This window comes from Mauremys mutica, chromosome 13 (genome assembly GCF_020497125.1).
Source record: "Mauremys mutica isolate MM-2020 ecotype Southern chromosome 13, ASM2049712v1, whole genome shotgun sequence".
Classification (NCBI taxonomy): domain Eukaryota; kingdom Metazoa; phylum Chordata; order Testudines; family Geoemydidae; genus Mauremys; species Mauremys mutica.
In genome coordinates, this window is record NC_059084.1 from 24196856 (window position 1) to 24212819 (window position 15964).

Consider the following 15964-nt stretch of genomic DNA (forward strand, 5'->3'; position numbering starts at 1 on the left):
ATTCCATGGGCTTATGAGAAACTGAGAAGATTGGAGTCCAGTGGTTTCTCCATGCCTGTGTCCAGGAAGCATTCAGCGCTCACTCATTAAAATGATTGTTAATAATTAATCACAAACCCAAACAGGTCACAGCCTCAGGGCTGTGCTAAACCAGAGACATTTCCTCACCCATCCAACTGCTGCAGCAAGCCCCACATCAGCCAGAAATCTCTCTGCTGGAGTTACTTGCCTCTCTCCTCCAGCCATCTGGAGCTCAAGTCAGGGCTGCATCACACTAAAGAATTAATTTGGAGAATTGCTAAAGCGCGGCTGCGGTAATTCAATTCATTCAATGAGAACCGCGAGCCGGGGTTCTATGAATGGTCAGATGAAGGAAGGTTATTTAATTCATTTCAATCAGCACAGAGCCACAGATGTGCTGAATGGCACCACAGGTTTTCTTCTCTCTCCGCAACCAATGCTCTGCCTGCCTGTGCTTAATTGGACTTCAACTTTGAACTGCCTGTGTTTAATAGGGCCTAATCTTCAAACTGAATAAATTTCATGGGGCCTGATCTTCATAATGAATGCAGCTGAGGCCTGGGATTTCAAAGCAGTTCCATTTAGTAGGACTTCATCTGCAAACTGCTAGTGTATAATAAGGCCTGGTTTTAAACTGTGAACATTTAATAGGACCTGATGTTTAAAGTGCTTGTATCTAATGAGGTCTAATCTTTGCGATCCTTCCCCACCCCCTTTCCAGCATTCTCTCCTTTGTTCTGCTCCTCTCATTTCCCCAGCACTGTTACACATCAGCACTGAGGTCCCAATCCCGCAACCTCTCCCAGGAGGGGACTCCCATCCCGGCATCAACATGAAGCCCCGCTGAAGTCAGGGACAGGGGACAAGTTCAGGGTCATTTTCATTTATGGCCTAGTTTGAAGAAGCGCTGAGCACTCGCAGCTCCCCCCTGACATCAGCTGGTGTTGTGGGTGTTCGGCTCTTCTGCAAAGCAGGCCCTGGATGGGTTCCTCAAGTCAGGCACACAGCAACCAAAGTGCTGGAAATCAGCTGACAGCTTTGGAAAATGCATCTGTTCAGCTGAGCCAACCTCTATCTCCAGACAACTAGAGACTCCCCCCCGATGTCCCTGGGCACAGAATCAGGTCAATGCAGAGTGCTAATCCCACTCCAAATACTCACTGGGCACATAATGGATGCCTTTAGCCCCTTCCATGCTGAATGAAATACCAGCTAGGTCTGGAACTTGGCCTTCCACTGCTTCTAGTATGGTCCAAAGAATGCACTTTTACCTGAAAACGGCTGCCAAGACACATGCAGGCTCCAGGAGGAATGAAAGGGTTAATATAACCTGGTCATAAAATCACTGTGGACACATTGGACAGAGGGAAGGAAGGGAAAGCAGTTGTATAGGTGGGTGCTGTAAGTTCTTATTATCACTCAGCTACAGCAAGCAGCAGTCATGGCCTGCTTATTTCTTTTCAACCAGCCCAAGTTATCATTCCCTATCATTCAAAAAAAACTACAGCACAGATCTGCTTTGTTTCTCTTCTTAAAGCACCACTGCAACATTTCAACAAATGTTACAAGTATCCCAACTGATCCAAATCCTATTTATCAATTATGGACTTTTATGAGGTTTTCTACCCCTGCTGGGCATCAGGATAGGTGTGGGCATCAAACTAGTTCTATATTTCCTAGGAAGCAGCTGATTGTCACTATATTTATGGGGCTATCAAAGAGCTCGCCTTTCTGTTCACTCAGTTCCCACAGCCTCATCCATGCATTAGTGGCACAGACACTAGCCCATTGCACAGCATTTTGTAAGGAAAAAGAAAGAACCCAAGTACCAACAGGACAGTGTTACCACTAGGAGCTCAGAAACCTGGACACCAATTTACATTAGCTGAGACTCTATCTCCATTCTTACCCACCAAACCTTGTATTATTTTTGACATGCAGACATTTTCCTTTTATGTCAACGCCCAAGGGAGTTTGGGCTTTGAAAGATCATCTGCTTGTGAGCTTAAGGATGAAAAATTGCTTAGAGCACAATTCCAGAAGATCTCATACCTTCCAGAGTTTCAGGGAATGTAAATATTTATCTCATTTCTGTTTTCTTATGTACACAATGTGTTTGCTAACACCAATAGTTCTAGACTTTAATATGTCGTGATAAGTAGAGCCCAAATCTTCAAACCTCCCCCAAAATCAGCTTTTGAGCATATAGGGCTATATTATTCCTTGGTACTTCCTCTCAACATATTGGCTGATCTGTACACACAAGTGTCCTCTGCTGGATGGAATCAGAACTGTGTGTAATGTGCATACATGGCTAAGAGCTAAAGCAGATTCTCCTTGATAGAGCTTTATACCTAGGTTATACACTGGTATCTTCTTTCTGATATTGGAGGTAATTTGGAAACTAATTTTAAAATGATATATTGACTGATGCAGCATATATTTAATGTTGGCACTGGGCTGGGCTTTCAACTGTGCAGTCGTCAGGTTTCTTAGTACATTTAACATACAGAGAAGGACACCATAACATCATTAAAACAATAATCCCCCTGCCCTCCCTCTTCTGGCTATGACAACTGACAAAGAAAATTTGTTTTTTGTTTCATGGGCTGCATAGGATTCCCTGTCCAGTGGGATCTCTGTCAATAGACAGAAGTAATTTCTATAAAGCCCTTTTGATTTTCTGAACAACCCTTCTTGGCATCCCCCCTGTTAAATCCTACAGGACTTCATAGAATCATAGAAGATTAGGGTTGGAAGAGACCTCAGGAGGTCATCTAGTCCAGTGATTCTCAAACTAGGGCCACTGCTTGTTCAGGGAAAGCCCCTGGTGGGCCGGGCTGGTTTGTTTACCTGCCGCGTCTGCGGGTTCGGCCAGTTGTGGCTCCCACTGGCCACGGTTCGCCGCTCCAGGCCAATGGGAGCTGCAGGAAGTGGCGCAGGCCAAGGGACGTGCTGACTGCCCTTCCTGCAGCCCCCATTAGCCTGGAGCAGCGATCCACAGCCAGTGGGAGCCGCGACTGGCCAAACCTGCAGACGCGGCAGGTAAACAAACTGGCCCGGCCCACCAGGGTTTTTTCCTGAACAAGCGGCGACCCTAGTTTGAGAACCACTGAACTAGTCCAACCCCCTGCTCAAAGCAGGACCAACCACAACTAAATTATCCCAGCCAGGGCTTTGTCAAGCAGGGCCTTAAAAACCTCTAAGGATGGAGATTCCACCACCTCCCTTGGTAACCCATTCCAGTGCTTCACCACCCTCCTAGTGAAATAGTTTTTCCTAATATCCAACCTAGACCTCCCCCTCTGCAACTTGAGACCATTACTCCTTGTTCTGTCATCTGCCACCACTGACAGCAGCCACGTTCCATCCTCTTTGGAACCCTCCTTCAGGTAGTTGAAGGCTGCTATCAAATCCCCTCTCACTCTTCTCTTCTGCAGACTAAATAACCCCAGTTCCCTCAGCCTCTCCTCATAAGTCATGTGCCCCAGCCCCCTAATCATTTTTGTTGCCCTCCACTGGACTCTCTCCAATTTGTCCACATCCTTTCTGTAGTGGGGGGGCCCAAACTGGACACAATACTCCAGATGTGGCCTTACCAGTGCCAAATAGAGGGGAATAATCACTTCCTTTGATCGGCTGGCAATGCTTCTACTAATGCAGCCCAATATGCCGTTAGCCTTCTTGGCAACAAGGGCACACGGTTAACTCATATCCAGCTTCTTGACTGTTCCTGATCACCTTCCTCTCCTCCAAGTGCTTCAAAATGGATTCCTTGAGGACCTGGTTCCATGATTTTTCCAGGGACTGAGGTGAGTACTTCAGCTTTTTCCACATCATCTGTCACTAGGTTGCCTCCCCCATTCAGTAAGGGTCCCACACTTTCCCTGACCTTTTTGTTGCTAACATATCTGTAGAAACCCTTTTTGTTACCCTTCACATGCCTTGTTAGCCGCAGCTCCAATTGTGCTTTGGCCTTCCTGATTACACCCTTGCATGTTCGAGCAATATGTTTATACTCCTCCCTAGTCATCTGTCCAAGTTTCCACTTCTTGTAAGCTTCCTTTTTGTGTTTAAGCTCACCGAAGATTTCTCTGTTAAGCCAAGCTGGTTGCCTGCCATATTTGCTATTCTTTCTGCACAGCAGGATGATTTCTTCATGCGTCCTCAATAAGGCTTCTTTAAAATATAGCCAGCTCTCCTGGACTCCTTTCCCCCTCATATTAGTCCCTCATGAGAACCAGGACCTGCAATCTGAAAACTTCTGTCTGAAGAAAACCTTGTCTACCTCATCCTCCTGGTCTGGTGGTCTATAGCAGACACCCACCATGACATCACCTGGCTGCTCTCGCCTCTAAATTTAACCCAAAGATTCTCAACAGGCTTTTCTCTAGTTTCATACCAGAGCTCTGAGCAAGCATACCGCTCTCTTACGTACAGTGCAACTCCTCCTCCTTTTCTCTTCTCCTTAAAACATGGAGACTGCGTCTTTTGCACATACACAGAACACTGAAGCAATGCAAGCTTCCCTCACAATGCCCCACCATTCTGCTTCCACTCTAACCTAGTGATCGGAGGGTGGCAATATCACTCCTTGTACAGCTATACCAGCAAACCCTTTCAAGCATGGACAAGGCCTCACTTAGCCTCTTGATGCCTCAGCTCCCCATTTATACAATGGGAAGTACAGCACTTCCTGGTCTCCAGAGGCGTTGTGAGGATAAATACATTGAAGAAGATGAGGCGCTATGGGGAATAGGGGCCACAGAAGTACAAGAGACAGATAGCGCTGAAGAGCTCACACTCTAAAGAGATAAGATGGATACAGGGTGGGAGAAAGGAGCTAATATTAACCCAGCTTTACAAATGGGCACAAAGAGATGAAGACCCAGATCCACAAAGGTGCTTAAGTGATGAAACCCAGACGTAGGTGCCTAGGTCTCAGGTTCAGGCACTTAAATATCAGGATTGGCTCCACTGCAATCCACAAGACTCGTACTGAACCCTGTAGGCGCCTACATTTTCAGGTACCTATGTTTCTGCCTCTGGGCATGCACACTGCAGCTGCCCTCCATGCGTCACACCTATCTCCCCGCCTAAGCCCCAGAGCAAGCCACAAGCCAGGGAAGATAGCTGCCCAGCCACCAAACAGGAGCCCCTGGCGCCAAATTGCCACTGAAGACCCGGCACTTTGGCGGCGGGTCCCGGGGCGGAAGGACCCCCCGCTGTGGGTCTTCGGGGCACTTTGGCGGCGGGTCCCAGAGCAGAAGGACCCCCCCACCGCAGAATTGCTGCCGAAGACCCGGAGCGGAAGAAGCTCCGGGGGCCCGGGCCCTGCGAGAGTTTTCCAGGGCCCCCAGAGCGAGTCAAGGACCCCATTCCAGGGGCCCCGAAAAACTCTTGTGGGGGCCCCTGCAGGGCCCGGGGCAAATTACCCCACTTGCCCCCCACCCTCTGGGCGGCTCTGACTTGCCATGGTCATGCAGAGGGCATGTCAACACCGCCATTAGGCACCCACGGCTGGCCCATACCAAGTGACTTGGGTGTGCAGGACTCGGGCTAAGGGTCTGTTTAATTGCAGTGTAGACATTCGAGCTCAGGCTGCAGCCCAAGACCTGGGACCCTCCCGCCTTGCAGTGTCTTAAAGCCCAGGCCCCAAACGTCTACACAGCAATGAAATAGCCCTGCAGCCCAAGCCCCGCAAGCCTGGGTCAACTGGCAGGGGCCAGCTGCGGGTTTATAACTGCAGTGTAGACATACCTGGAGAGGCTATGGCAGAGCAGGAAATTGAACCCACGGCTCAGCCCCATGACCAAAAGAGAGCAGCCTTCCTCCTAACCATCTGTCTAATAACCTGCATGGGTGGTAACACTCTGCTCCACCATACACACACAAAATCCAACTGCTGAGGCAAATTATGACTCGAGGGGCCCGGGACCCCTCAAGAACGGAGCATTCCTTCTGCCCAGCTACACCAGGTGTCTAGTGGTGTGTCTCTGTGCAACGCGTGGACTGTCCTCCTAAGCCAGTCCTGGGCTCTGAAGGGCTAAATGTCTTTGGGCCAACTTTGGCAGACACTTCTGTTTTGTATACACCATACAGTGCATTTGAGTAGCTCTCGGTGTTGTACTTCAGTCTCATTTTATACTAATCCCTCATCCCCTGTTACTGTCTGATGCTCTGTACAGATTCTCTGCAATATTTACACCAAGGTTTCACCTGCTGGCATGCGCGTGTCCCAGCAGCTGACTCACTCTCGCCTTTTCATTGTTCGCTGCCCGCTGAGTTTAGTTGCCAAATTGATTCAATTGAAAATAAAATGGGATGAATTAAACTCCAGCACTGCCCTATGATTTACGTTCCACATGAGCCTTATTGGCAGACAGGGGGGTTGGAAGGTTATAGAACCAATATTACTAGAATCTGCATAAAGCAAGGGGAATGTCATAATTTAGCTGATGCAGATGTGAATAAGATGATACTGCTGGTCATTTTATAATTAGACAGCTAACCATAAAATAACCTTTGCTAATCATCAAGAGCCATTATTACACAAATGAATCTCGGTGTTGGACTTGTTTTACCCTTGTCCTTGAAGGCCAGAGGTAAGAGAAGCTTTCTTGGCAGGCTTCACTCTGCAGCCAGTCCTGTACTATTACTATATTTTATGGCTCACAAAATGTTTAATCAATAATGCAGTATTTTCAGGAACAATAGTCCTCCCTGTGTCTTTCTGTGGCTGGAATTGATTAGCTGGTGACTCACAAATCCTTTGACATGAATTGGCTGTTTCGGAGATGCCCTTAAACTCAAGGAAGAGTAAATTCCTCAGCTGAGTTGTAAAGGATGGGAAAGTTTATTGGGACAAAAACAGATGTACTGGCAAGTGGCTAAAGATACTGCCCTGGGGACTGCTAGTTGATTTGTCAGGTTAATGAATGGCTTCAAGAAGCCATCAGATACTCAATGGCCAGTAGTCGTTGCTTTGGCAAATAGAAACAACGCTGAAGTCTCTTTTCCAGTAGTGTCAGCAAAGCCTTTGTCAGAAAGCCTGGCCGTTAAATGCCAAGTCCCCCCTAATAAACTGACCTCTGGTCCCTGCATCAAAGCTGGGGAACTGACAAACAGGGATGAAACTGCATTGCTGCAATGCAACATCATTTTAGCTGCACCCAGACAGTTGATGGCTCCCTGCGCCTTGAGCTCATGTAGCCACAGGCACCAACTCTGGGGGTGCTCCGGGGCTGGAGCACCCACAGAAAAAAAAATAGTGGGCTTTCAGCACCCACCAGCTACCTGTCAATCAGTTGTTCAGCGGCACACAAGAGACACTGGGGGAGGGGGCAGAGCGGGGACAAAGGCAGAGCGAGGGCAGAGTGCGCTCAGGGGGGGTGAAGCAGGGGCAGAAAGAAGCAGAGGGAGGGCGGGGCCTTGGGGCAGGGCTGGCTCCAGACCCCAGCGCGCCAAGCGCGTGCTTGGGGCGGCATGCCACAGGGGGCGCTCTGCCGGTCGCAAGTCAGGCGGCTCCGATGGACCTCCCACAGACGTGCCTGCGGAGGGTCCGCTGGTCCCACAGCTCCGGTGGACCTCCCGCAGGCATGTCTGCAGATGCGCCACCAGAGCCGCGGGACCAGCGGACCCTCCGCAGTCACGTCTGTGGGAGGTCCACCGGAGCCGCAGGACCGGCGACCGCCAGAGCGTCCCCCGCGGCGTGCCGCCGTGCTTGGGGCAGTGAAATTCCTAGAGCCACCCCTGCCTTGGGGGAAGGGGCAGGGCGAGGTGGGGCCTCGGGGCAGAGCACCCACCCGGAAAAATGAAAGTCGGTACTTGTGCATGTAGCACTGGGGGGCTCTGCTAATTACCAAAGATACACCCCCCCCCACAGGTCAGGAATGTTGTGGGGGTTGCCTTCCTTGACAGCATAGGGCCTGGATCACCTGCCAGAATTATCTGGGTATATCTCACCTAATTCCCTGTCATTGCAGAGGCCTTGGCCACTGGTGGCACCTCAGACTCTCCTGCTCTCTGCCTGTGGCACACAAGTTAGTTTCCTGAGGACTGAGATGCTTTGGTCTAACTAAAGTTATTGCGGTCATTATAGGGGTTTCTGGGTGAAATTAAATGGCCTGTGGTATACAGGAGGTCAGACAGATGATCTAGCCTTAACCTATATGAAATGTGGTTAAATTAAAGGTGGCTCCAAGCTTCAAAGTTCAGAGCTAGATCAGACAATCAAGAATGTTTGGACCCAATGTTTTGTTCTGGCCCATTATAGGGATAAGGCCAGGTGCAATGTTTGAAGAGAGAGGAAGGATGATTCAGTAGTTAGGGTACTAGTTTAGGAGTTGGGAGACCTGTAAGTACCTAAAATAGACAGAATCCACATCTCCCTAAAGTCTGGGGATTTGGTTCTGCCCTATCTCCAGTTTCCTCCCAAGACTTCTTCCCATTCTGTCTCCTCAACCTCCTTGAACCTGGAGTGAAGTCTTAATGGTGAATGTGTGATGTCAAGTTCATTTCCATGGCAACGTAATGACATCATGTAGGATTCTGGGATCAAAGCAGGAGAAGAAGCTGGGCTGGGTGGCCATGAGCTTTCTTTCAGCCATCACAATTACCTGCAATCACTGCCAAGGAAAAACAGAAAATGGCTTGCCAGGAACTTGGCTCTCAGTATAAATATTCCCTGTATAGCTGAGTTTGCTGCAGCTTTATGGCTTGAATTCACCTGGAGTTTGGAAACATTCTGGTGTCAAAGCAACAGTCATGATTTGCTAACCAGCCACCTCCTCTACTGGGAGAGAAGATGTTTCCTTAGCAATGGGCCCTGGAAGAGAGAGTCAGCCAGTTCATGCCCTCTCTATTTAATTTTCTACACATTACAAGAAGGGAATTATCGTATGCAGTTCAGCCTTAATTTGTGTGCAAGTCTATTTAACAGGAGTATTGACCATGTTTGACTTTGCCACCTGAGTAAATGTTGAATCAGCTCCAAGCAGACCTTGCTGACATGCTAGAACGGGAGCTGAGCAAACTTGATCCTTGCTCATTATAGGAAGAATGCTTTGCACTTTGAGGCTGCCCCTTTCATCCAAGCATTTCGAAGCACCTTGCCAAACGTGGATTGACGGAAGTCTCACAATCCTACCTGGGTGCCACAAAGGTATTATAATAGTATAACAACACTTTGCAGCTAGGTAAAGAAGCTACGTGAAGGTCCAGTGATTTGCCTAAGGTCACACAGCAAGTCAGTGTCAGAGCTTAATACAACTCTGATGTTCTGACTTCCAGTCACCTGCTCCCCACACTAGACCACACCCCGTCCCCATGCTGTATCCCCAGATCAAAACAAACCCTGACATTAATTAAAATGTGCAGCAAATAAGCTTTTACAAAACACTAATCTCTGGGACTCTGTATAGTAAACAATTCTCTAGCCATCAAGGCCCAGCTGTTTAAAAGTATTTAGGCACCCAGCTCCGATTGATTTCAACGGGAGTTAAGTGCCTACCTATCTCTTACCATCTGGCTTCAGTCTCATAGAAATGATAAGGCACAGTAGAGTGAATGGCGATCAGTTCCGGTGTGCAGTTCAGACAGTTCTAACACAAATCTGAGATTGTGAATGTTAGCATTCGACATTCCCTTACCAACTCGAACTCTACCCTCAAACTGCACGGACACCAAAGACTTCAGATAACGAATTATGGACAGGCAGCTAAGAAGACTGAAAAGGGTCATTTTAATGCATAAAGCACTAACATTTCTACCATAACTACAACCGTCTTGCATCAGCTATATAAAGTGTCTTTCAAGGTCTACTGCATGCTCGGCTTTTAATAGCAGAATCTTTACATCTTAATTAGCATATTATACAGAGATTACCCTGCTCTGTATCTACAGCTATGGAACCTAGGTGCTGCTCTCTACAGTAAGCTGGGGTTCCCAGGGGACACGGGGCCCAGGTATTATAGATAGCCAACTCCCATTGACTTTCAGTGGGACCTGAGCACTGACTGCACTTCATGGCCCCAGCTTTTCTCCCTGAAAGCAGACCTGAATAGGAAGTGGAGAGACAAATTGCAGTATTTGATAGGGCTTGTGAAGAGGGCTGGAGCCCTCCTTCCTAGAATGCTGAAGGGTTGGAAAGGAGCTTTATGGGAGGCGGCTGGTTGACCAAGTCTGTCTCAGTGATTATTTTAATGCTGCTGGGGTTACGCTGTAATAGTAAGGATGTGTTAAGGCTCCGACGGCCAGATTTTTCGAGGTATTTAGGTAGCTTAAGATTCAACTAGCGCTTTAGAAAATCCCTTTAGGCACTTCTCTGCATCTTTAGGTGCCGAAATAAAAATCTTTTAAAATCTGACCCCTCACTCTGTGTATATTCTATTCCATACAGGTGCTTATCCAGCCCTCATCACTGTAATATCTCAGTGCCTTCTGGTTGTGCATTAAGTGACACGACTAACACCTGTCCCATCTGGTTTGTTCTCTCTCTCACCCTCTCCCCAGGGGGAAAGTCATGTGAGCAGTGGAGTGTTTTGTTATGGGGACTGTTTTTTAAATGTACACTCTGCTCTGTTTGTTTGCATCATTATGTGCACTGCAGCAGCACACAGAGGCTCCAGCAGAGATCAGAGGCTCATTGTGCTAGTTGTTGTACAAACCCGCAGTGGGAGACAGGCCCTACCCCAAGGGTGGCCAACCTGAGCCTGAGAAGGAGCCAGAATTTACCAATGTACATTGTCAGAGAGCCACAGTAATGTGTCAGCAGCCGCCCCCCACCCCCATCAGCTCCTCCCTCTCCCACTTCCAGCACCTCCCACCCACTGGTAGCCCTGCCAATCTGCACCTCACTCTCCCTCCCCGCACCTCCTGATCAGCTGTTCTGTGGGAGTAGGAGGCTCTGGGGGGGTGAGGGGGAGGAGTGAGGGCACGGCAGGCTCAGGGGAGGGAGTGGGGAGGGGTGGAGTGGGGGCAGGGCCTGTGGAAGAGTCCGGGATTGAGCAGTGAGCACCCCCCAGCACATTGGAAAGTTGGCACCTGTAGCTCCAGCCCCAGAGTCGGTGCCTATACAAGGAGACACATTAACTTTGAAGAGCCACATGTGGCTCCGGAGCCACAGGTTGGCCACCCCTGCCCTACCCTGAAGAACTACAGTATAATGACCCAGGTCTCACAGTAGATCAGTAGCGGAGTCAGACTAATAATATCCAGCACTTTTCAGCAGGCAATCTCAGAGTGCTTTACAGAGATCAGTACCATTATCCCCATTACATGGATGGGGAAACTGAGACAGAGAGGGGAAGTGACTTGTCCAAGGTCACCCAGCAGGCCAGTGGCAGAGACTGGACTAGAACCCAAGTCATGTGGTTCCTAGCCTAGCACCCTCACCATGAGACACAAGGTCCACAAGCCAGAACTGCCCCATATGGTGTATTTATGTGGCCTGTGTGACACAGATTCTTAAGAATCTGAACTTTTTTTTTTAAATATGTACATTTCTAGCCCCCATGGCCATCACCAAGATTCAAATCATAACTGAGTGTAAGGCTAATTGATGCAGTGATGTCAGCACTAAGTCAGGAGCATCAACTCTAAAACCTAACACTGACACTTTCACCACTGATCGTAGCTGTGCATGGAACGGGGAGGGCAGCTGGGGGCAAGCCCACAGGGGCTGGGAAAGGAAATTCAGAGAGAAGAGCAGAGGAAACTTCGCAGGACAGGGAGGGATGGAAGACAAGCAAAGGGCAGGAGTAGGGGCAGACTAGAGGGGAGCAGATTTCCTCACTGAGCAACTGTAGAGGGATCACTCACCACCCAGTGCACCTCCACATGGCCAGCGATGCTGCAGCAGCTTCTCCGACTCTGGCACCTCCTGTTGACAGCCCCTCCGAGGGTGCATTGGTTTGCCCCTTCTCACAATCTGACTCTCCAGCGAGGTCACTTATAGTCTCCCAGCGTAGCAGAGAAGCCAATAAACAAAAAAGTCCAGCAACCTTATGCCAGGTCTCCAGCCCTACTCTGGGCTCAGTAGTCCTTGCCTCAGGAGGGCCCTTTTCCTGGTAGCAGATAGAGGACAACCCAGGCCCTCTGCATTGCAGCCCAGGGACTCGCTATTAAGCAGCTAAGATGTATTTCATCAGACTCCTGGCTGCTTCCTTGGGCCACTTCCCACCTTCATCTGCCTCCAGCCCCTTTTTCACAATTCCTCATCCCAATGCTTTGTCCCTGGAGAATTTGGCTCCTTACGCTGCTTTCTGCCCAGTTTGTAGTTAAAGAGTCCTCCTCGGGTTCCCTCAGACAACCCCCTTCCTCCTGGCCTACAGGCTCTTACCCCAGCTGTTAATGGTCTGCCAATTAGCCAGCTGAGGCAATATTACCTCTGTCTCTTAAACCCTGAGTGGCTGTGGCCCAGCAGGATTTATACACAGTGACCAGGGTGAATGAACAAAGCTATATAAAGGCTGCATCCTCCCCCTCAATCTTTCTACCTACCCCTAGTGACTGCAGTGGGCATTCCACTGTGCCCCGGGGGGCATAGACTGCAGCCCCATAATTAAACATGGAATTCAGCCCTCTCCTCTGAATGCACTAGCCCAATTTAACTTTTTTCAGAAAGGACAACAACAGAGGGCCAATCCTGGGCCCTTATTCACCCTGACTACTACAGCTCCTGTAGAAAATGCTCTCTGCACCAGCATACTGTCAAGGGAAGTTTTACCCACCAGAGTTTTAAAGCACAGCATTATTTCTGCATAAGCACACGACATCAGGAAAAGCTTTATATGGCAAGGCACTGACATTGAAAACATCCAAGATGAACTTCCTTAATGGGGATCAAGACAGTGATATATTTTTCTAAGCTGCCTGAATGCTATTTTTACAACAAAATGCTCTGTTCGAACATGTTTAGGGCCCTGATTTTGCAAGGAACTCTGCTCAGACACCTATGCCCCTAACAAATCCCACTGATTTCAACAGAGCCTCGGCATGTGAGCCCTCTCAGTTTGAAATTGAGGGATTGCAAGCTGAAAAACACATGACAAGTTTTTCAAATGCACAAAGGAGCTAATTTAAACAGTCTGTTATTACAAGATTGTTTAATAAAAGATCTTGGCGTGTAAGGAAAAAAATTGACTTCATCAAGGAGAAATCACTAATGTGCTGAAGCAAACATCTTTGTCACCTTGTAAGATAGAGGAGTCAAGTTAGGGAGGGGGGAAATTAAGTCTCTGGTGCTTATACCTGTGAAGAAAACCTTCAGGAGGTAAACCAGATGCAAACCAATGCAGTGATTTCTGCTTGAGTCTGCAGGTAGTCTGAAACAATACCTCTGAAAGCGGAGTCGAATGCCCCTCTTCATCGAAATGTGATGTTAACTCTGAAACCTAGCAATTATATAACTAGCAAGACTTAACTATTTCTCTGCTGATCAAAGCATGGAAGAAAGAAAAGGTGTGATCATATTATGAAGATCTGTACAATTTACTGTAAGTGATGTTTCAGTTTGGTTTCTCAAGTAGGTGGAGCTTGGTTTGTGGGTGGAGTTTGGGAGAATAACTTGGGAACTACTTTTCCCCCCAGTTCAACTCCCTTGGGTTTGGGTGTGAAAGTCAACCTTAACTGCAATCTTTACTATAGGCTAGGCAATTGTTTCTTCCTAGTGAGTATATAAACAACATCATTGTGTCAAGTATCAGAGGGGTAGCCGTGTTAGTCTGGATCTGTAAAAGCAGCAAAGAATCCTGTGGCACCTTATAGACTAACAGACGTTTTGCAGCATGAGCTTTCGTGGGTGAATACCCACTTCATTGTGGGAACTACTTATGACTATTTGCAAGCATGGGTGTGAGCAGAAATAAACCCTATTTCAGAAACTGCAGCAAAGGGTCTTCAAAGGGCTCCCCATTCCCCTTATTTTATCAGAGGAACAGAGAGAGAATTGCTAAAGGATCCAACAGATACTGATCATTAACCCTGTGATAAACACAGAACAAAGGGACAGTCCCTGCCTCAAAGAGCTTACAAACTGCCCCTTCTGTAAAAGGAGGAGAATGATATTTCCCTCGCTCACAGGAGAGTTGTGGGGATGAGTTGGCTATAGTTGGTGAAGGGCTCAGAAGGACTTAGATAGAAGACTCTTTAAAACATCTCAGTCATGATTAAAGTGGATGGATGTTTATTTTTGTAAAAATTGCCAAAACCATCATTTAAAAAAAAATGTGGAAAATGTTAGCATTTGAAAACATTTCAAATCAACACTAACCCTAACAAGTATTCACTTACTTTGTCAGGCCAAGCGGGGATGCAGGTTAACATCAGGTTGTTTTCATAGGGATTCTGCTGTTCTTTGCCTGCAAAAAGGAGTCAATAGCTAGATATCCCGGGCAGGCTGTACTTGTGCCCAGCACAGCTGTGGTCTCACTGTATATCTCACATATCCCACACAAAAGGAACCTAAAAGTGATTGGTGATCAGCCTCATCTGTGCAGCACTAAATCCTATGTAGCGTAACGGATTGCCTTTCCAACCCACCAGCCCTTTGTAACAGATTGCTGCTTCCAGGTCACTTTAACATCCCTGCCTGCTGCCCCGACTGGAATTGCTGAGCATACCAGATGCACTGATATCTACAGAGCTTCAAGAGAGAATCCTTCCAGGTATTGAGCACCCTCAAGTCCCATTAAAGTCAACAGGAGTTGAGGGCGTTCGGCACTTTTCAGAATCAGGCTCTAATGGGACAACAGCAGGTAAACTGGAGATCCAGGTAAGAGAGGAAAATCAAACCTAAATGATCTTGCTGGATATACCAGCACTGCGGTTCTCTTGTCTGGAGTGTGGTTCTCCAAGGTATTAAAATAAGTCATAGTACCCAGTTAATAACCTCTCTGGAAAGGCACTTTATCATGCCCTTACCATGGGGGCTTGAGGAGGATGGGGTTAACCTGCTGAGCTAGTGGTTCTTTCCCATCTCTGCTGTATAATCCTCACTTGAGGCCTGATCCAGTGCCCATGGAAGTCAGTGGAAATCTTGTCACTGATTTCAGTGGGTGCTGCATCAGGCTCTTGACTCCTGCATGGAACTGCCAATGATAAGAACTTGAAGTGCAGATCAAAGACAATAATAGAGTTGTATTAGACAGCTGAGATGACCCGAGTAATTATAGGCCTGTCAGTCTAACATCAAGCCTGGGCAAGATAATGGAGCAGCTGATATGGAACTCAATTAATAGAAGCTAATACAATTAATGCCAATCAACATTGGTTTATGGAAAATAGATCCTGTCAAACTATCTTGATTTTTTTAAATGAGATTACAAGTTTGGTTGATAAAAGGTAATACTGTTGTTGTAATATACTTAGACTTCTGTAAGGCGTTTGACTTGGTAGCACATGACATTTTGATTAAAAAACTAGAAAGATATAACATTAACATGGCACACATTAAATGGATTAAAAGCTGGCTAAGTGATAGGTGTCACTCTGGAGTTGTAAATGGGGAATCATCATCAAGCGGGTGTGTTTCTAGTGGGGACCCTCAAGGATCGGTTCTTGGCCCTAGGCTATTTAACATTTTTATCAATGACACAAAAATTGAGGGAGTGGTAAATAATGGAAGAGGACAGGTCACTGCTACAGAGCAATTGAGATTGCTTGATAAGCTCGGCACTAGCAAACAGTATGCATTTTAACATGGCTAATTACGAGCTTGATGCAGAAATTACTGGGTGAGTTCTCCGTCCTGCGTTAAACAGGAGTCAAGCTAGATTGTCATAACGGTCCCTTCTGGCCTTCAAATCTAGGACTGTCTCCCTTAATGTTTGCACTGGGGGTATCATTTTTGCAAGGTGCCCAGGTTCTCTAGCATTGGAACACACCCACATCCTACCTATTAGGTGTCTCTGCCATCTCACAGCGCTTCTCCTACCTAGACATG

General features: G+C 47.6%; 1 long non-coding RNA gene across 2 annotated transcripts in view; it reads right to left on the reverse strand.

The window, feature by feature from the left end:
- LOC123348908 overlaps positions 1-14381 on the reverse strand; it is a 199858-nt gene extending 185477 nt beyond the window's left edge. The window contains exon 1 of one of the 2 annotated variants that reach the window (XR_006573280.1): positions 14314-14381. This is a non-coding gene — a long non-coding RNA (uncharacterized LOC123348908). Of the gene's footprint in view, positions 1-4459; positions 4524-14313 lie in introns of those variants that run through there. The other variant, XR_006573279.1, reaches the window with a different exon arrangement.
- Positions 14382-15964: the final 1583 nt, after the last annotated feature.